Genomic DNA, 20,386 nt, shown 5'->3' with positions numbered 1-20,386 from the left:
AAGAAATCTGACTTTTACCAGAGCTGACCAGAGGAAAGCACAAACACAGTCCCTCACTACCACAAATAATGCTGTCCAGTTTCCCACATTTGGGGAAATCACAGGGGTCAGCATACCCAGAATGCAATGAATGGACCTCACCCTGGAAGAATAATCTTCATGACCATGGTATCTCCTATGCAAAATAAGTATGATTTGGGATAGAGCTGGGGAGGGCCGCTGCTCAGGCACATCTCTGTCAAGTAAAGGAAATTCAACTGAGGCAGCACAAGGGAACTCTCATCTGGGGACAACAACTGCAGGGAGAACACATATTTTCAGATGAACATGGGAGGGCAGAAGGCTGCCTAATACTGAAGCACCCCCAAACAACAAACCAAATGCAACAACTAGTGCAAGCATTCCTGGGGGAAGGCCTGCAGCAGATGGATTTGCATATGGTGATGTCATCCAAGCAGTGGGTCAAAGTTGGCTTCAACCCTCATCTGCATATGAATAGAGAAGAGGGGCGTGCAGGGCATGGCGGCCTTTTGCGGCGCTTGGATGACCCCTAGTTTGCATTAAACACCTCCACCCTCCTTCGGTGTGGGGCTCATGTTGGCTATGCCTCAGCCCCTGAAGCATTCAAGCTGATTTCTTGCAGCAGCTGGGCACTGTAACAGCTCCAGAGCTGCTCTGTAAGGCAAGTAAAAGGGTGTGGGCCCTGCAGCACTACCTGTAGTTCGCATTGTGCGTTGGAAGGCACAATGTAAGCAGACGGGAGAAGTCAGGATAGTGCGCAAGGGCATAGAAGGGAGCGGCTCAAGAAAAGAGAAGTGGAAACAGACAGCAAACTAGGCTGGAGAGAGGCCTGAGACAAAGACATCTGAATTATACGAGAGCCGACCAGGGGAAACACAAATTTTGCAGTCAAGTTTCCCACATTTGGGGAAATCACAGGGGCAGCACACCCAGAGTGCAATGGGTGAGCCTTGCCCTGGGAGTAGCACCTACATGATCATAGTATCTCACCTGGCAGGTAAGTAGGAGTTGGGCTAGAGCTGGGGAGGGTCGCTGCTCGAGCACCCCCCTGTCAAGTGAAGGAGATCCAACTGAGGCAGCACAAGGAAACTCTCGAAAGAAGAACAAGGCTAGAGGAAGATCTGAGACAAAGAAATCTGACTTTTACCAGAGCTGACCAGAGGAAAGCACAAACACAGTCCCCCACTACCACAAATAATGCAGTCGAGTTTCCCACATTTGGGGAAATCACAGATGTCAGCATTCCCAGAATGCAATGAATGAACCTCACCCTGGGAGAACAATCTTCATGACCATGGTATCTCCTATGCAAAATAAGTATGATTTGGGATAGGGCTGGGGAGGGCCGCTGCTCAGGCACATCTCTGTCAAGTAAAGGAGATTCAACTGAGGCAGCACAAGGGAACTCTCATCTGGGGACAACAACTGCAGGGAGAACACATATTTTCAGATGAACATGGGAGGGCAGAAGGCTGCCTAATACTGAAGCACCCCCAAACAACAAACCAAATGCAACAACTAGTGCAAGCATTCCTGGGGGAAGGCCTGCAGCAGATGGATTTGCATATGGTGATGTCATCCAAGCAGTGGGTCAAAGTTGGCTTCAACCCTCGTCTGCATATGAAAAGAGAAAAGGGGCGTGCAGGGCATGGCAGCATTTTTCGGCGCTTGGATGACCCCTAGTTCGCATTAAACACCTCCACCCTCCTTCGGTGTGGGGCTTATGTTGGCTATGTCCCAGCCCCGAAGCATTCAAGCTGATTTCTTGCAGCAGCTGGGCACTGTAACAGCTCCAGAGCTGCTCTGTAAGGCAAGTAAAAGGGTGTGGGCCCTGCAGCACTACCTGTAGTTTGCATTGTTCATTGTAAGGCACTAAGTAAGCAGACGGGAGGAGAAGTCAGGATAGTGCACAAGGGTATAGAAGGGAGGGGCTCAAGAAAAAAGAAGTGGAAACAGACAGCAAACTAGGCTGGAGAGAGACCTGAGACAAAGAGATCTGAATTATATGAGAGCTGACCAGGGAAAACACAAATTATGCAGTCAAGTTTCCCACATTTGGGGAAATTGCAGGAGCAGCACACCCAGAGTGCAATGGGTGAAACTTGCCCTGGGAGAAGCACCTTCATGATCATAGTATCTCACCTCGCAGGTAAGTAGGATTTGGGATAGAGCTGGGGAGGGTCGCTGCTCGGGCACCCCCCTGTCAAGTGAAGGAGATCCAACTGAGGCAGCACAAGGAAACTCTCGATAGAAGAACAAGGCTAGAGGAAGATCTGAGACAAATAAATCTGACTTTTACCAGAGGAAAGAACAAACACAGTCCCCCACTACCACAAATAATGCAGTCGAGTTTCCCACATTTGGGGAAATCATAGGGGTCAGCATACCCAGAATGCAATGAATGAACCTCACCCTGGGAGAACAATCTTCATGACCATGGTATCTCCTATGCAAAATAAGTATGATTTGGGATAGGGCTGGGGAGGGCCGCTGCTCAGGCACATCTCTGTCAAGTAAAGGAGATTCAACTGAGGCAGCACAAGGGAACTCTCATCTGGGGACAACAACTGCAGGGAGAACACATATTTTCAGATGAACATGGGAGGGCAGAAGGCTGCCTAATACTGAAGCACCCCCAAACAACAAACCAAATGCAACAACTAGTGCAAGCATTCCTGGGGGAAGGCCTGCAGCAGATGGATTTGCATATGGTGATGTCATCCAAGCAGTGGGTCAAAGTTGGCTTCAACCCTTGTCTGCATATGAAAAGAGAAAAGGGGCGTGCAGGGCATGGCGGCCTTTTGCGGCGCTTGGATGACCCCTAGTTCGCATTAAACACCTCCACCCTCCTTCGGTGTGGGGCTATGCCCCAGCCCCTGAAGCATTCAAGCTGATTTCTTGCAGCAGCTGGGCACTGTAACAGCTCCAGAGCTGCTCTGTAAGGCAAGTAAAAGGGTGTGGGCCCTGCAGCACTACCTGTAGTTTGCATTGTGCGTTGGAAGGCACAAAGTAAGCAGACGAGAGAAGTCAGGATAGTGCGCAAGGGCATAGAAGGGAGCAACTCAAGAAAAGAGAAGTGGAAACAGACAGCAAACTAGGCTGGAGAGAGACCTGAGACAAAGAGATCTGAATTATACGAGAGCCGACCAGGGGAAACACAAATTATGCTGTCAAGTGTCCAACATTTGGGGAAACCGCAGGAGCAGCACACCCAGAGTGCAATGGGTGAGCCTTGCCCTGGGAGAAGCACCTTCATGATCATAGTATCTCACCTGGCAGGTAAGTAGGAGTTGGGCTAGAGCTGGGGAGGGTCGCTGCTCGGGCACCCCCCTGTCAAGTGAAGGAGATCCAACTGAGGCAGCACATGGAAACTCTCGAAAGAAGAACAAGGCTAGAGGAAGATCTGAGACAAATAAATCTGACTTTTACCAGAGCTGACCAGAGGAAAGCACAAACACAGTCCCCCACTACCACAAATAATGCAGTCGAGTTCCCACATTTGGGGAAATCACAGGGGTCAGCATACCCAGAATGCAATGAATGAACCTCACCCTGGGAGAACAATCTTCATGACCATGGTATCTCCTATGCAAAATAAGTATGATTTGGGATAGGGCTGGGAAGGGCCGCTGCTCAGGCACATCTCTGTCAAGAATTTATAAAGTCTATACATATATATAACCAAATGTCAATATATATATATATAGAACCCAGCGCTCCTATCAAAACTTATCTATTTCACCAATTTGTTGCTTATTTAATCTTTATACATCTATTAATTTTCACCATATATTATAAAATGCTGCTCCCATAGGTAGTACTGTTTTACCAATAATAAACCAAATTTTAAAGATAATCACACTTGTTATCAAGGGAGCGCAAAAAATAAAATATACAAGCTCTTTATTTTTAAAAAATATATATAGACAGAAGAAACCCACATTCAATAAAATACAATGGAGTCAACATATATAGGCACCACTATCCATATCTAAATGTAATCAGGATCTATTTCATATTGCCCTTGATGAAAACGGAATGTTTATTAAAGTGTCCAAAAAATCCTCCTGGATACAGCTGTTGTTATTTAATCGTTACTTTCCAATTGTAATTGATACATTAAATTCCTTCTTGTGGATGAACAGCAACAGTTGTAACCAATGCCTCTTATTTACTGCAGTTAAAGTTCATATGTAACTCACGTGAGTAATGAAAGAAAACAGGGGGAGAGCGCTGTGATGGTTGGTGAAACACAGCGGTATGCTACGACCCCCGTTAACCGTGGCTGGATCTTATTGGCACTCGCGGTCGGGATATTTCTCCCTGCCGTGGGGTAGAGACCTCCTTTTGCTCGGTCTCAAATTGCTTTTTCCCCTTCACCGCTGCCTTTACATCAGACGTCCGCCGTGATGTAGCTCGTTCATGAACGGGCTTATATCTCAGCAATCAGAATGTCCGGTAATCACCTTTCTTACGCGTTTCTCCGCTGTTATCCAAGAGCGGTTTCGTCAGAGGATACATCAGCAGCCTAGCAGGCTCTTTTTAAAATGCACCGGACCAATAGCATTACTAATTAGTTGATTGGATACATACATGTACTAATTGGATGCATACATGTAATGACTCACATATGGAACAACTTTCTAATTGCAATTGCACATATAAAGGCATTTCATAATATAAAAATAAGCAACATGGTGATTAAAAATAATAATAAAATAAGCAACAAGGTTTAAAAAATAACAGAAAATATATAATCTATATACAGATTAACCTATAATCTTTCAATCAATACCTCATATCTATAATCACATATACATAATTCAGAGACTCAGCACTAAGGATCCCCATTTACTTATATAAAACCTTTTAGGGTAACATAAATCCATGCCACTACTAAAGCAGTTCTTGTGGCGCAGGGGAAACATCACCTTCACTCTATGCAGCTAGTCCCATGTTCGAATCCAACCCGCTCAGCTTAACATCCATATTATTTATTTACTTTTAATGGGATCATTCGATCAATTCATTTTTACCTTTAATTTTTGTTAATATTATTTCTATATTTCATTATTTTAACCCCTGGAATAATTACATTGCTGTTTAAACAACAAAAAGAATTGAAGAAAAAATAAATATTAAACAGACAATTTAAGGATTCGAAGATTTAAAGATTTAAAGATTTTAAAATTTAAAACAGGGAGGGGGGCCTTTTGGGAGAATGAGGGAAAAAAAATAAAAATAGAAAAAAATATATATATATATAGAACCAAGAGAAAGTGTAAAAAGAGGATGGAGGAAGAAATCTGATGTTCATCATTACTAGTGGATTTTACTAAAGAACTTTAAAGGAACACACACAACAGGATTATACAGTTTCATCCTAAGAGGAAAGCTGTTTCCAAAATAGCTACTTCTAATAATTTTGTTTATTTATTAAACATACAATAAATGGATATTCAATAAATAATATATTAGGTAAATCAATAGATAAAATCTTCAGAGACTGCCAATGTTGTTCAGTTCGATGCTCTCATTCAGACCATCAGGTGTAAGGGTACCCAATGAAAAAATCCAAAATGCCTCCCTTGTCAAGTAAAGGAGATTCAACTGAGGCAGCACAAGGGAACTCTCATCTGGGGACAACAACTGCAGGGAGAACACATATTTTCAGATGAACATGGGAGGGCAGAAGGCTGCCTAATACTGAAGCACCCCCAAACAACAAACCAAATGCAACAACTAGTACAAGCATTCCTGGGGGAAGGCCTGCAGCAGATGGATTTGCATATGGTGATGTCATCCAAGCAGTGGGTCAAAGTTGGCTTCAACCCTCGTCTGCATATGAAAAGAGAAAAGGGGCGTGCAGGGCATGGCGGCCTTTTGCGGCGCTTGGATGACCCCTAGTTCGCATTAAACACCTCCACCCTACTTCGGTGTGGGGCTCATGTTGGCTATGCCCCAGCCCCTGAAGCATTCAAGCTGATTACTTGCAGCTGGGCACTGTAATAGCTCCAGAGCTGCTCTGTAAGGCAAGAAAAAGGGTGTGGGCCCTGCAGCACTACCTGTAGTTCGCATTGTGCGTTGGAAGGCACAAAGTAAGCATACGGGAGAAGTCAAGATAGTGCGCAAGGGCATAGAAGGGAGTGGCTCAAGAAAAGAGAAGTGTAAACAGACAGCAAACTAGGCTGGAGAGAGACATGAGACAAAGAGATCTGAATTATACGAGAGCCGACCAGGGGAAACACAAATTATGCAGTCAAGTTTCCCACATTTGGGGAAATCGCAGGAGCAGCACACCCAGAGTGCAATGGGTGAGCCTTGCCCTGGGAGAAGCACCTTCATGATCATAGTATCTCACCTAGCAGGTAAGTAGGAATTGGGCTAGAGCTGGGGAGGGTCGCTGCTCGGGCACCCCCCTGTCAAGTGAAGGAGATCCAACTGAGGCAGCACAAGGGAACTCTCAAAAGAAGAACAAGGCTAGAGGAAGATCTGAGACAAAGAAATCAAACTTTTACCAGAGCTGACCAGAGGAAAGCACAAACACAGTCCCCCACTACCACAAATAATGCTGTCAAGTTTACCACATTTGGGGAAATAACAGGGGTCAGCATACCCAGAATGCAATGAATGAACCTCACCCAGGGAGAACAATCTTCATGACCATGGTATCTCCTATGCAAAATAAGTATGATTTGGGATAGGGCTGGAGAGGGCCGCTGCTCAGGCACATCTCTGTCAAGTAAAGGAGATTCAACTGAGGCAGCACAAGGGAACTCTCATCTGGGGACAACAACTGCAGGAGGTACACATATTTTCAGATGAACATGGGAGGGCAGAACGCTGCCTAATATGGAAGCACCCCCAAACAACAAACCAAATGCAACAACTAGTACAAGCATTCCTGGGGAAGGCCTGCAGCAGATGGATTTGCATATGGTGATGTCATCCAAGCAGTGGGTCAAAGTTGGCTTCAACCCTCGTCTGCATATGAAAAGAGAAAATTGGCATGCAGGGCATGGCGGCCTTTTGCGGTGCTTGGATGACCCCTAGTTCGCATTAAACACCTCCACCCTCCTTCGGTGTGGGGCTCATGATGGCTATGCCCCAGCCCCTGAAGCATTCAAGCTGATTTCTTGCAGCAGCTGGGCACTGTAACAGCTCCAGAGCTGCTCTGTAAGGCAAGAAAAAGGGTGTGGGCCCTGCAGCACTACCTGTAGTTTGCATTGTGCGTTGGAAGGCACAAAGTAAGCAGACGGGAGAAGTCATGATAGTGCGCAAGGGCATAGAAGGGAGCAACTCAAGAAAAGAGAAGTGGAAACAGACTGCAAACTAGGCTGGAGAGAGACCTGAGACAAAGAGATCTGAATTATACAAGAGCCGACCAGGTGAAACACAAATTATGCAGTCAAGTGTCCAACATTTGGGAAACCGCAGGAGTAGCACACCCAGAGTGCAATGGGTGAGCCTTGCCTGGGAGAAGCACCTTCATGATCATAGTATCTCACCTGGCAGGTAAGTAGGAGCTAGGCTAGAGCTGGGGAGGGTCGCTGCTCGGGCACCCCCCTGTCAAGTGAAGGAGATCCAACTGAGGCAGCACAAGGGAACTCTCGAAAGAAGAACAAGGCTAGAGGAAGATCTGAGACAAAGAAATCTGACTTTTACCAGAGCTGACCAGAGGAAAGCACAAACACAGTCCCTCACTACCACAAATAATGCTGTCCAGTTTCCCACATTTGGGGAAATCACAGGGGTCAGCATACCCAGAATGCAATGAATGGACCTCACCCTGGAAGAATAATCTTCATGACCATGGTATCTCCTATGCAAAATAAGTATGATTTGGGATAGAGCTGGGGAGGGCCGCTGCTCAGGCACATCTCTGTCAAGTAAAGGAAATTCAACTGAGGCAGCACAAGGGAACTCTCATCTGGGGACAACAACTGCAGGGAGAACACATATTTTCAGATGAACATGGGAGGGCAGAAGGCTGCCTAATACTGAAGCACCCCCAAACAACAAACCAAATGCAACAACTAGTGCAAGCATTCCTGGGGGAAGGCCTGCAGCAGATGGATTTGCATATGGTGATGTCATCCAAGCAGTGGGTCAAAGTTGGCTTCAACCCTCATCTGCATATGAATAGAGAAGAGGGGCGTGCAGGGCATGGCGGCCTTTTGCGGCGCTTGGATGACCCCTAGTTTGCATTAAACACCTCCACCCTCCTTCGGTGTGGGGCTCATGTTGGCTATGCCTCAGCCCCTGAAGCATTCAAGCTGATTTCTTGCAGCAGCTGGGCACTGTAACAGCTCCAGAGCTGCTCTGTAAGGCAAGTAAAAGGGTGTGGGCCCTGCAGCACTACCTGTAGTTCGCATTGTGCGTTGGAAGGCACAATGTAAGCAGACGGGAGAAGTCAGGATAGTGCGCAAGGGCATAGAAGGGAGCGGCTCAAGAAAAGAGAAGTGGAAACAGACAGCAAACTAGGCTGGAGAGAGGCCTGAGACAAAGACATCTGAATTATACGAGAGCCGACCAGGGGAAACACAAATTTTGCAGTCAAGTTTCCCACATTTGGGGAAATCACAGGGGCAGCACACCCAGAGTGCAATGGGTGAGCCTTGCCCTGGGAGTAGCACCTACATGATCATAGTATCTCACCTGGCAGGTAAGTAGGAGTTGGGCTAGAGCTGGGGAGGGTCGCTGCTCGAGCACCCCCCTGTCAAGTGAAGGAGATCCAACTGAGGCAGCACAAGGAAACTCTCGAAAGAAGAACAAGGCTAGAGGAAGATCTGAGACAAAGAAATCAGACTTTTACCAGAGCTGACCAGAGGAAAGCACAAACACAGTCCCCCACTACCACAAATAATGCAGTCGAGTTTCCAACATTTGGGGAAATCACAGAGGTCAGCATACCCAGAATGCAATGAATGAACCTCACCCTGGGAGAACAATCTTCATGACCATGGTATCTCCTATGCAAAATAAGTATGATTTGGGATAGGGCTGGGGAGGGCCGCTGCTCAGGCACATCTCTGTCAAGTAAAGGCGATTCAACTGAGGCAGCACAAGGGAACTCTCATCTGGGGACAACAACTGCAGGGAGAACACATATTTTCAGATGAACATGGGAGGGCAGAAGGCTGCCTAATACTGAAGCACCCCCAAACAACAAACCAAATGCAACAACTAGTGCAAGCATTCCTGGGGAAGGCCTGCAGCAGATGGATTTGCATATGGTGATGTCATCCAAGCAGTGGGTCAAAGTTGGCTTCAACCCTCGTCTGCATATGAAAAGAAAAAAGGGATGTGCAGGGCATGGCGGCCTTTTGCGGCGCTTGGATGACCCCTAATTCGCATTAAACATCTCCACCCTCCTTCGGTGTGGGGCTCATGTTGGCTATGCCCCAGCCCCTGAAGCATTCAAGCTGATTTCTTGCAGCAGCTGGGCACTGTAACAGCTCCAGAGCTGCTCTGTAAAGCATGTAAAAGGGTGTGGGCCCTGCAGCACTACCTGTAGTTTGCATTGTGCGTTGGAAGGCACAAAGTAAGCAGACAGGAGAGGTCAGAATAGTGTGCAAGGGCATAGAAGGGAGCGGCTCAAGAAAAGAGAAGTGGAAACAGACAGCAAACTAGGCTGGAGAGAGACCTGAGACAAAGAGATCTGAATTATACGAGAGCCGACCAGGGGAAACACAAATTATGCAGTCAAGTTTCCCACATTTGGGGAAATCACAGGGGCAGCACACCCAGAGTGCAATGGGTGAGCCTTGCCCTGGGAGAAGCACCTACATGATCATAGTATCTCACCTGGCAGGTAAGTAGGAGTTGGGCTAGAGCTGGGGAGGGTCGCTGCTCGGGCACCCCCCTGTCAAGTGAAGGAGATCCAACTGAGGCAGCACAAGGGAACTCTCGAAAGAAGAACAAGGCTAGAGGAAGATCTGAGACAAAGAAATCTGACTTTTACCAGAGCTGACCAGAGGAAAGCACAAACACAGTCCCCCACTACCACAAATAATACAGTCAAGTTTCCCACATTTGGGGAAATCACAGGGGTCAGCATACCCAGAATGCAATGAATGAACCTCACCCTGGGAGAACAATCTTCATGACCATGGTATCTCCTATGCAAAATAAGTATGATTTGGGATAGGGCTGGGGAGGGCCGCTGCTCAGGCACATCTCTGTCAAGTAAAGAAGATTCAACTGAGGCAGCACAAGGGAACTCTCATCTGGGGACAACAACTGCAGGGAGAACACATATTTTCAGATGAACATGGGAGGGCAGAAGGCTGCCTAATACTGAAGCACCCCCAAACAACAAACCAAATGCAACAACTAGTGCAAGCATTCCTGGGGAAGGCCTGCAGCAGATGGATTTGCATATGGTGATGTCATCCAAGCAGTGGGTCAAAGTTGGCTTCAACCCTCGTCTGCATATGAAAAGAAAAAAGGGATGTGCAGGGCATGGCGGCCTTTTGCGGCGCTTGGATGACCCCTAATTCGCATTAAACATCTCCACCCTCCTTCGGTGTGGGGCTCATGTTGGCTATGCCCCAGCCCCTGAAGCATTCAAGCTGATTTCTTGCAGCAGCTGGGCACTGTAACAGCTCCAGAGCTGCTCTGTAAAGCATGTAAAAGGGTGTGGGCCCTGCAGCACTACCTGTAGTTTGCATTGTGCGTTGGAAGGCACAAAGTAAGCAGACAGGAGAGGTCAGAATAGTGTGCAAGGGCATAGAAGGGAGCGGCTCAAGAAAAGAGAAGTGGAAACAGACAGCAAACTAGGCTGGAGAGAGACCTGAGACAAAGAGATCTAAATTATACGAGAGCCGACCAGGGGAAACACAAATTATGCAGTCAAGTTTCCCACATTTGGGGAAATCACAGGGGCAGCACACCCAGAGTGCAATGGGTGAGCCTTGCCCTGGGAGAAGCACCTACATGATCATAGTATCTCACCTGGCAGGTAAGTAGGAGTTGGGCTAGAGCTGGGGAGGGTCGCTGCTCGGGCACCGCCCTGTCAAGTGAAGGAGATCCAACTGAGGCAGCACAAGGGAACTCTCGAAAGAAGAACAAGGCTAGAGGAAGATGTGAGACAAATAAATCTGACTTTTACCAGAGCTGACCAGAGGAAAGCACAAACACAGTCCCCCACTACCACAAATAATACAGTCAAGTTTCCCACATTTGGGGAAATCACAGGGGTCAGCATACCCAGAATGCAATGAATGAACCTCACCCTGGGAGAACAATCTTCATGACCATGGTATCTCCTATGCAAAATAAGTATGATTTGGGATAGGGCTGGGGAGGGCCGCTGCTCAGGCACATCTCTGTCAAGTAAAGAAGATTCAACTGAGGCAGCACAAGGGAACTCTCATCTGGGGACAACAACTGCAGGGAGAACACATATTTTCAGATGAACATGGGAGGGCAGAAGGCTGCCTAATACTGAAGCACCCCCAAACAACAAACCAAATGCAACAACTAGTGCAAGCATTCCTGGGGGAAGGCCTGCAGCAGATGGATTTGCATATGGTGATGTCATCCAAGCAGTGGGTCAAAGTTGGCTTCAACCCTCGTCTGCATATGAAAAGAGAAAAGGGGCATGCAGGGCATGGCGGCCTTTTGTGGCGCTTGGATGACCCCTAGTTCGCATTAAACACCTCCACCCTCCTTCGGTGTGGGGCTCATGTTGGCTATGCCCCAGCCCCTGAAGCATTCAAGCTGATTTCTTGCAGTAGCTGGGCACTGTAACAGCTCCAGAGCTGCTCTGTAAGGCAAGTAAAAGGGTGTGGGCCCTGCAGCACTACCTGTAGTTCGCATTGTGCGTTGCAAGGCACAAAGTAAGCAGATGGGAGAAGTCAGGATAGTGCGCAAGGGCATAGAAGGGATGCGGCTCAAGAAAAGAGAAGTGGAAATAGACAGCAAACTAGGCTGGAAAGAGACCTGAGACGAAGAGATCTGAATTATACGAGAGCCGACCAGGGGAAACACAAATTATGCAGTCAAGTGTCCCACATTTGGGGAAATCGCAGGAGCAGCACACCCAGAGTGCAATGGGTGAGCCTTGCCCTGGGAGAAGCACCTTCATGATCATAGTATCTCGCCTGGCAGGTAAGTAGGAGTTGGGCTAGAGCTGGGGAGGATTGCTGCTCAAGCACCCCCCTGTCAAGTGAAGGAGATCCAACTGAGGCAGCACAAGGGAACTCTCAAAAGAAGAATAAGACTAGAGGAAGAAATGAGACAAAGAAATCTGACTTTTACCAGAGCTGACCAGAGGAAAGCACAAACACAGTCCCCCACTACTACAAATCATGCAGTCAAGTTTCCCACATTTGGGGAAATCACAGGGGTCAGCATACCCAGAATGCAATGAATGAACCTCACCCTGGGAGAACAATCTTAATGACCATGGAATCTCCTATGCAAGATAAGTATGATTTGGGATAGGGCTGGAGAGGGCCGCTGCTCAGGCACATCTCTGTCAAGTAAAGGAGATTCAACTGAGGCAGCACAAGGGAACTCTCATCTGGGGACAACAACTGCAGGGAGAACACATATTTTCAGATGAACATGGGAGGGCAGAAGGCTGCCTAATACTGAAGCACCCCCAAACAACAAACCAAATGCAACAACTAGTGCAAGCATTCCTGGGGGAAGGCCTGCAGCAGATTGATTTGCATATGGTAATGCCATCCAAGCAGTGGGTCAAAGTTGGCTTTAACCCTCGTCTGCATATGAAAAGAGAAAAGGGGCGTGCAGGGCATGGCGGCCTTTTGCGGCGCTTGGATGACCCCTAGTTCGCATTAAACACCTCCACCCTCCTTCGGTGTGGGGCTCATGTTGGCTATGCCCCAGCCCCTGAAGCATTCAAGCTGATTTCTTGCAGCAGCTGGGCACTGTAACAGCTCCAGAGCTGCTCTGTAAGGCAAGAAAAAGGGTGTGGGCCCTGCAGCACTACCTGCAGTTTGCATTGTGCATTGGAAGGCACAAAGTAAGCAGACGGGAGAAGTCAGGATAGTGCGCAAGGGCATAGAAGGGAGCGGCTCAAGAAAAGAGAAGTGGAAACAGACAGCAAACTAGGCTGGAGAGCTCTTCTGTCTATATTTTGCAAACCTGCTCTTGTCCTCTCCAGCTGCTCCATGTAGATTTGACGTCTGGAAAGGTGCATAACCCACTGACAAGCAAACACACTCCTGCATGAGTTTTCTCTCTCACTAGCTGGATGATACACAATCATTTGCATGTGCTCCACCTCCGACACACCACCCACCCAACCACCCAGTGACCAGAGCCACCCACAAGCCAACTGGCTACGTTATTTAATTTGCACAGTGTAGTCATCCAGGCAGCATGTCCTTCTCAATGGAAGGATCTCTGGTTCCATGGAATCTTCCACATTGGAATGCTGCGGAACAAAAAGGATTTAAATATTCAGCTTGCTAGCATTCAATGTACCTGCGGCTTGGCTCTAGCACATGGGTCTTCATCCTGTGGCCCTCCTGCTGCTGTGAAACTACACATCCCAGCATGCCCTGCCAAAATTTTGCTATTAAGGTATGCTAAAACTGAGGCAGGGCATGCTGGCATGTGTAGTTCCACAGCAGCTGGAGGGTCGCAGGTTGAAGACCCATGTTCTAGCATGCCTGTTCTATGATGCATGTACCGTGATGTCACAATCAGCTTGGAATGGGGTGTCTAGCAGGCATTTGCTGACAGCCACTTGAGGGAGACACACATCAGGAGATGCAGCATATCGGAGGTCTTCGATGCCTTTCCAGCAAATGCACACCACCTGCTGCTGGTCTGGACACAAAACAATACCCACAATCGAAGTCCCAAAATGCCCAACTACTGGATTCATGTAAGTAGTGAATTTAGGAATGAATTTAGAAGTAGGAAATTAAGTTAGTTCACAAGTACATTCAAATTCAGATCTAAAGTCTAGGTAGGCCTCACGTCCTGGCAGCCCCCAGCACTTAAAAATGCCTTGATTAGAGGTAGAGAATTAAATGTAGATAAAAAGTAGACACAAAATAAGACTCCACAGAGCAGTTATCAGGTGTCTTTATCAATTGTTGCATTTAAAAAATCAAGCAATTAGGGAACACAATGTTGCAACAATGTAACCCTATTTGCAAAATAGTACTAAATAAGTTTGTCGATGTAAGACATTTGCAAAGGCGCATCCAAAACACGCTGGAAAATGCAACTGAATCTGTTTTTGGAGGCTAGAATAGGAAATGTGCATCGGTCCTACAAGTACTGAAAGCTCTTCTCCCATCTCCCTTTTCTGAAAAGCCATTTAATATATGGTTTCCAGATAGGGGACATATCAGATATTGCCTTTCAAAAGCAGCAAATATCATACCACTTCTATTGCCATCAAAGATAAAAATTGATTGTTTTCAGATATTGGATTGAAAAAGCAGTCTTTATTGACATAAAGAAGCAAAAAAACATACATAAACATTACACACATAAGTACTGTGTTGCAGCACAGATAAAACACAATACAAATGCTGTCGGTATAGTACAGTTCAAGAACTACAGCACAGGCCAGCCTACACTATAAATCATGAACTGCACTATACATTTAAACAATACAATAATACAACAGTTAATAAGGCTATGGGTGTGGAATGTAAGAGGGTGAGGGAATCACAAGCCCGAAGCTTTATTGAAAGACAGACACATATAAAGGGAGGATTAATAAATACAAAGATATCCTTTACTATAGAATGTAGTCCAATCCGGTCTTTCAACTCTTCCACAACTTAAAAACGGATAGTGTTCCCAAGCCTTGTATCCTGGAATATCTTCAGTCTCTCGCCAATGAAGAAAACAATCCCTCCAGCAGACTCTTCAACCACGATACAAGATCGCAGCCAAAAGGGCAAGAAGCAACTACACTTGCGTTTAACCAAAATAGCTAAAACTTAGTGGAGGAAAGTGCAGTGCACCAAAACATAAGCTGACACAATCATGGAGAATGCGCCAGCATATATGCTCTTCTATCTATATTTTGCAAACCTGCTCTTGTCCCCTCCAGCTGCTCCATGTAGATTTGACGTCTGGCAAGGTGCATAACCCACTGACAAGCAGGCACACTCCTGCATGAGTTTTCACTCTCACTAGCTGGATGATACACATTCATTTGCATGTGCTCCACCTCCGACACACCGCCCACCCAACCACCCAGTCACCAGAGCCACCCACAAGCCAACTGGCTCCGTGATTTTATTTGCACAGTGCAGTCATCCAGGCAGCATGTCCTTCTCAATGGAATAATCTCTGGTTCCATGGAATCTTCCGCATTGGAATGCTGCGGAACAAAAAGGATTTAAACATTCAGCTTGCTAGCATTCAATGTACCTGCGGCTTGGCTCTAGCACATGGGTCTTCATCCTGTGGCCCTCCAGCTGCTGTGAAACTACACATCCCAGCATGCCCTGCCACAGTTTTGCTATTAAGGTATGCTAAAACTGAGGCAGGGCATGCTGGGATGTGTAGTTCCACAGCAGCTGGAGGGTCGCAGGTTGAAGACCCATGTTCTAGCATGCCTGTTCTATGATGTATGTTCCGTGATGTCACAATCAGCTTGGAAAGGGGTATCTAGCAGGCATTTGCTGACAGCCACTTGAGGGAGACACACATCAGGAGATGCAGCATATCGGAGGTCTTCGATGCCTTTCCAGCAAATGCACACCACCTGCTGCTGGTCTGGACACAAAACAATGCCCACAATCGAAGTCCCAAAATGCCCAACTACAGGATTCATGTAAGTAGTGAATTTAGGAATGAATTTAGAAGTAGGAAATTCAGTTAGTTCACAAGTACATTCAAATTCAGATCTAAAGTCTAGGTAGGCCTCACGTCCTGGCAGCCCCCAGCATTTAAAAATGCCTTGATTAGAGGTAGGGAATTAAATGTAGATAAGAAGTAGACGCAAAATTAGACTCCACAGAGCAGTTATCAGGTGTCTTTATCAATTGTTGCATTTAAAAAATCAAGCAATTAGGGAACACAATGTTGCAACAATGTAACCCTATTTGCAAAATAGTACTAAATAAGTTTGTCGATGTAAGACATTTGCAAAGGCGCATTTAAAACACGCTGGAAAATGCAACTGAATCTGTTTTTGGAGGCTAGAATAGGAAATGTGCATCGGTCCTACAAGTACTGAAAGCTCTTCTACCATCTTCCTTTTCTGAAAAGCTATTTAATATATGGTTCCCAGATAGGGGACATATCAGATATTGCCTTTCAAAAGCAGCAAATATCATACCACTTCTATTGCCATCAAAGATAAACATTGATTGTTTTCAGATATTGGATTGAAAAAGCAGTCTTTATTGACATAAAGAAGCAAAAAAACATACATAAACATTACACACATAAGTACTGTGTTGCAGCACAGCCAAAACACAATACAAATGCTGTCGGTATAGTACAGTTCAAGAACTACAGCACAGGCCAGCCTACACTATAAATCATGAACTGCACTATACATTTAAACTATACAATAATACAACAGTTAATAAGGCTATGTGTGTGGAGTGTAAGAGTGTGAGGGAATCACAAGACCGAAGCTTTATTGTAACACAGACACATATAAGGGGAGGGGCAATAAATAGAAAGGTATCCTTTACTATAGAATGTAGTCCAATCCGACCTCTGTGCTCTTGCACAACTGAAAAACGGATAGTGTTCCCAAGCCTTCCATCCTGGAATATCTTTGGTCTTTCGCCAATGAAGAAAACAATCCCTCCCTCCAGCAGACCCTTCAACCACGATACAAGATCACAGCCAAAAGGCTGAGAAGCAACTACACTTGAGCTTAACAAAAATGGCTAAAACTTAGTGGAGGAAAGTGCAGTGCACCAAAACATAAGCTGACACAATCATGGAGAATGTGCCAGCATATATGCTCTTCTATCTGTATTTTGCAAACCTGCTCTTTTCCCCTCCAGCTGCTCTATGTAGATTTTACGTCTGGCAAGGTGCATAACCCACTGACAAGCAGGCACACTCCTGCATGAGTTTTCTCTCTCACTAGCTGGATGATACACAATCATTTGCATGTGCTTCACCTCCGACACACCACCCACCCAACCACCCAGTCACCAGAGCCACCCACAAACCAACTGGCTCCGTGATTTAATTTGCACAGTGTAGCCATCCAGGCAGCATGTCCTTCTCAATGGAAGGATCTCTGGTTCCATGGAATCTTCCACATTGGAATGCTGCGGAACAAAAAGGATTTAAATATTCAGCTTGCTAGCATTCAATGTACCTGCGGCTTGGCTCTAGCACATGGGTCTTCATCCTGTGGCCCTCCAGCTGCTGTGAAACTACACATCCCAGCATGCCCTGCCACTGTTTTGCTATTAAGGTATGCTAAAACTGAGGAAGGGCATGCTGGGATGTGTAGTTCCACAGCAGCTGGAGGGTCGCAGGTTGAAGACCCATGTTCTAGCATGCCTGTTCTATGATGCATGTACCGTAATGTCACAATCAGCTTGGAATGGGGTGTCTAGCAGGCATTTGCTGACAGACACTTGAGGGAGACACACATCAGGAGATGCAGCATATCGGAGGTCTTCGATGCCTTTCCAGCAAATGTACACCACCTGCTGCTGGTCTGGACACAAAACAATGCCCACAATCGAAGTCCCAAAATGCCCAACTACAGGATTCATGTAAGTAGTGAATTTAGGAATGAATTTAGAAGTAGGAAATTAAGTTAGTTCACAAGTACATTCAAATTCAGATCTAAAGTCTAGGTAGGCCTCACGTCCTGGCAGCCCCCAGCATTTAAAAATGCCTTGATTAGAGGTAGAGAATTAAATGTAGATAAGAAGTAGACACAAAATAAGACTCCACAGAGCAGTTATCAGGTGTCTTTATCAATTGTTGCATTTAAAAAATCAAGCAATTAGGGAACACAATGTTGCAACAATGTAACCCTATTTGCAAAATAGTACTAAATAAGTTTGTCGGTGTAAGACATTTGCAAAGGCGCATCCAAAACACGCTGGAAAATGCAACTGAATCTGTTTTTGGAGGCTAGAATAGGAAATGTGCATCGGTCCTACAAGTACTGAAAGCTCTTCTCCCATCTCCCTTTTCTGAAAAGCCATTTAATATATGGTTCCCAGATAGGGGACATATCAGATATTGCCTTTCAAAAGCAGCAAATATCATACCACTTCTATTGCCATCAAAGATAAACATTGATTGTTTTCAGATATTGGATTGAAAAAGCAGTCTTTATTGACATAAAGAAGCAAAAAAACATACATAAACATTACACACATAAGTACCGTGTTGCAGCACAGCCAAAACACAATACAAATGCTGTCGGTATAGTACAGTTCAAGAACTACAGCACAGGCCAGCCTACACTATAAATCATGAACTGCACTATACATTTAAACAATACAATAATACAACAGTTAATAAGGCTATGGGTGTGGAGTGTAAGAGGGTGAGGGAATCACAAGCCCGAAGCTTTATTGAAAGACAGACACATATAAAGGGAGGATTAATAAATACAAAGACTTTACTATAGAATGTAGTCCAATCCGGTCTTTCAACTCTTCCACAACTGAAAAACGGATAGTGTTCCCAAGCCTTCCATCCTGGAATATCTTCAGTCTCTCACCAATGAAGAAAACAATCCCTCCAGCAGACTCTTCAACCACGATACAAGATCACAGCCAAAAGGGCGAGAAGCAACTACACTTGCGTTTAACCAAAATGGCTAAAACTTAGTGAAGGAAAGTGCAGTGCACCAAAACATAAGCTGACACAATCATGGAGAATGCGCCAGCATATATGCTCTTCTATCTATATTTTGCAAACCTGCTCTTGACCCCTCCAGCTGCTCCATGTAGATTTGACGCCTTGCAAGGTGCATAACCCACTGACAAGCAGGCACACTCCTGCATGAGTTTTCACTCTCACTAGCTGGATGATACACATTCATTTGCATGTGCTCCACCTCCGACACACCGCCCACCCAACCACCCAGTCACCAGAGCCACCCACAAGCCAACTGGCTCCGTGATTTAATTTGCACAGTGCAGTCATCCAGGCAGCATGTCCTTCTCAATGGAATAATCTCTGGTTCCATGGAATCTTCCGCATTGGAATGCTGCGGAACACAAAGGATTTAAACATTCAGCTTGTCAATGTACCTGCGGCTTGGCTCTAGCACATGGGTCTTCATCCTGTGGCCCTCCAGCTGCTGTGAAACTACACATCCCAGCATGCCCTGCCACAGTTTTGCTATTAAGGTATGCTAAAACTGAGGCAGGGCATGCTGGGATGTGTAGTTCCACAGCAGCTGGAGGGTCGCAGGTTGAAGACCCATGTTCTAGCATGCCTGTTCTATGATGCATGTACCGTGATGTCACAATCAGCTTGGAATGGGGTATCTAGCAGGCATTTGCTGACAGCCACTTGAGGGAGACACACATCAGGAGATGCAGCATATCGGAGGTCTTCGATGCCTTTCCAGCAAATGCACACCACCTGCTGCTGGTCTGGACACAAAACAATGCCCACAATCGAAGTCCCAAAATGCCCAACTACAGGATTCATGTAAGTAGTGAATTTAGGAATGAATTTAGAAGTAGGAAATTCAGTTAGTTCACAAGTACATTCAAATTCAGATCTAAAGTCTAGGTAGGCCTCACGTCCTGGCAGCCCCCAGCATTTAAAAATGCCTTGATTAGAGGTAGAGAATTAAATGTAGATAAGAAGTAGACACAAAATAAGACTCCACAGAGCAGTTATCAGGTGTCTTTATCAATTGTTGCATTTAAAAAATCAAGCAATTAGGGAACACAATGTTGCAACAATGTAACCCTATTTGCAAAATAGTACTAAATAAGTTTGTCGATGTAAGACATTTGCAAAGGCGCATCCAAAACACACTGGAAAATGCAACTGAATCTGTTTTTGGAGGCTAGAATAGGAAATGTGCATCGGTCCTACAAGTACTGAAAGCTCTTCTCCCATCTCCCTTTTCTGAAAAGCCATTTAATATATGGTTTCCAGATAGGGGACATATCAGATATTGCCTTTCAAAAGCAGCAAATATCATACCACTTCTATTGCCATCAAAGATAAACATTGATTGTTTTCAGATATTGGATTGAAAAAGCAGTCTTTATTGACATAAAGAAGCAAAAAAACATACATAAACATTACACACATAAGTACCGTGTTGCAGCACAGCCAAAACACAATACAAATGCTGTCGGTATAGTACAGTTCAAGAACTACAGCACAGGCCAGCCTACACTATAAATCATGAACTGCACTATACATTTAAACAATACAATAATACAACAGT

At 45.7% G+C, this 20,386-nt stretch overlaps 18 non-coding genes and 1 pseudogene across 18 annotated transcripts; all 19 read right to left on the bottom strand.

Annotated features, from left to right (window-relative positions):
- Window positions 1–28: 28 nt before the first annotated feature.
- On the bottom strand, window positions 29–192 carry LOC135002600 (U1 spliceosomal RNA). Its single transcript, XR_010203788.1, has one exon. It is a non-coding gene; the product is annotated as a U1 spliceosomal RNA (small nuclear RNA).
- Window positions 193–863: 671 nt separating this feature from the next.
- Window positions 864–1,026, bottom strand: LOC135002790 (U1 spliceosomal RNA). The gene has a single exon (XR_010203965.1). It is a non-coding gene; the product is annotated as a U1 spliceosomal RNA (small nuclear RNA).
- Window positions 1,027–1,178: 152 nt separating this feature from the next.
- LOC135002538 (U1 spliceosomal RNA) lies at window positions 1,179–1,342 on the bottom strand. Its single transcript, XR_010203728.1, has one exon. It is a non-coding gene; the product is annotated as a U1 spliceosomal RNA (small nuclear RNA).
- Window positions 1,343–2,015: 673 nt separating this feature from the next.
- On the bottom strand, window positions 2,016–2,178 carry LOC135002802 (U1 spliceosomal RNA). The gene has a single exon (XR_010203973.1). It is a non-coding gene; the product is annotated as a U1 spliceosomal RNA (small nuclear RNA).
- Window positions 2,179–2,320: 142 nt separating this feature from the next.
- Window positions 2,321–2,484, bottom strand: LOC135002435 (U1 spliceosomal RNA). The gene has a single exon (XR_010203629.1). It is a non-coding gene; the product is annotated as a U1 spliceosomal RNA (small nuclear RNA).
- A 661-nt stretch (window positions 2,485–3,145) lies between these two features.
- LOC135002819 (U1 spliceosomal RNA) lies at window positions 3,146–3,308 on the bottom strand. The gene has a single exon (XR_010203985.1). It is a non-coding gene; the product is annotated as a U1 spliceosomal RNA (small nuclear RNA).
- A 152-nt stretch (window positions 3,309–3,460) lies between these two features.
- LOC135002810 (U1 spliceosomal RNA) lies at window positions 3,461–3,623 on the bottom strand. Its single transcript, XR_010203978.1, has one exon. It is a non-coding gene; the product is annotated as a U1 spliceosomal RNA (small nuclear RNA).
- A 2,611-nt stretch (window positions 3,624–6,234) lies between these two features.
- LOC135002677 (U1 spliceosomal RNA) lies at window positions 6,235–6,397 on the bottom strand. The gene has a single exon (XR_010203861.1). It is a non-coding gene; the product is annotated as a U1 spliceosomal RNA (small nuclear RNA).
- Window positions 6,398–6,549: 152 nt separating this feature from the next.
- LOC135002577 (U1 spliceosomal RNA) lies at window positions 6,550–6,713 on the bottom strand. The gene has a single exon (XR_010203766.1). It is a non-coding gene; the product is annotated as a U1 spliceosomal RNA (small nuclear RNA).
- A 670-nt stretch (window positions 6,714–7,383) lies between these two features.
- LOC135002809 (U1 spliceosomal RNA) lies at window positions 7,384–7,544 on the bottom strand. The gene has a single exon (XR_010203977.1). It is a non-coding gene; the product is annotated as a U1 spliceosomal RNA (small nuclear RNA).
- A 152-nt stretch (window positions 7,545–7,696) lies between these two features.
- LOC135002599 (U1 spliceosomal RNA) lies at window positions 7,697–7,860 on the bottom strand. The gene has a single exon (XR_010203787.1). It is a non-coding gene; the product is annotated as a U1 spliceosomal RNA (small nuclear RNA).
- Window positions 7,861–8,531: 671 nt separating this feature from the next.
- LOC135002789 (U1 spliceosomal RNA) lies at window positions 8,532–8,694 on the bottom strand. The gene has a single exon (XR_010203964.1). It is a non-coding gene; the product is annotated as a U1 spliceosomal RNA (small nuclear RNA).
- Window positions 8,695–8,846: 152 nt separating this feature from the next.
- LOC135002495 (U1 spliceosomal RNA) lies at window positions 8,847–9,010 on the bottom strand. The gene has a single exon (XR_010203687.1). It is a non-coding gene; the product is annotated as a U1 spliceosomal RNA (small nuclear RNA).
- A 670-nt stretch (window positions 9,011–9,680) lies between these two features.
- Window positions 9,681–9,843, bottom strand: LOC135002703 (U1 spliceosomal RNA). The gene has a single exon (XR_010203885.1). It is a non-coding gene; the product is annotated as a U1 spliceosomal RNA (small nuclear RNA).
- Window positions 9,844–9,995: 152 nt separating this feature from the next.
- On the bottom strand, window positions 9,996–10,159 carry LOC135002453 (U1 spliceosomal RNA). Its single transcript, XR_010203646.1, has one exon. It is a non-coding gene; the product is annotated as a U1 spliceosomal RNA (small nuclear RNA).
- A 691-nt stretch (window positions 10,160–10,850) lies between these two features.
- LOC135002730 (U1 spliceosomal RNA) lies at window positions 10,851–10,992 on the bottom strand (annotated as a pseudogene).
- Window positions 10,993–11,144: 152 nt separating this feature from the next.
- LOC135002452 (U1 spliceosomal RNA) lies at window positions 11,145–11,308 on the bottom strand. Its single transcript, XR_010203645.1, has one exon. It is a non-coding gene; the product is annotated as a U1 spliceosomal RNA (small nuclear RNA).
- A 672-nt stretch (window positions 11,309–11,980) lies between these two features.
- On the bottom strand, window positions 11,981–12,143 carry LOC135002676 (U1 spliceosomal RNA). The gene has a single exon (XR_010203860.1). It is a non-coding gene; the product is annotated as a U1 spliceosomal RNA (small nuclear RNA).
- Window positions 12,144–12,295: 152 nt separating this feature from the next.
- LOC135002527 (U1 spliceosomal RNA) lies at window positions 12,296–12,459 on the bottom strand. Its single transcript, XR_010203718.1, has one exon. It is a non-coding gene; the product is annotated as a U1 spliceosomal RNA (small nuclear RNA).
- Between the last annotated feature and the right edge of the window lie 7,927 nt (window positions 12,460–20,386).

Source organism: Pseudophryne corroboree, unplaced genomic scaffold (genome assembly GCF_028390025.1).
Source record: "Pseudophryne corroboree isolate aPseCor3 unplaced genomic scaffold, aPseCor3.hap2 scaffold_179, whole genome shotgun sequence".
NCBI lineage: Eukaryota > Metazoa > Chordata > Amphibia > Anura > Myobatrachidae > Pseudophryne > Pseudophryne corroboree.
The sequence above is the reverse complement of the archived record's forward strand: the minus strand, read 5'-3'. Positions and strand labels throughout refer to the sequence as shown.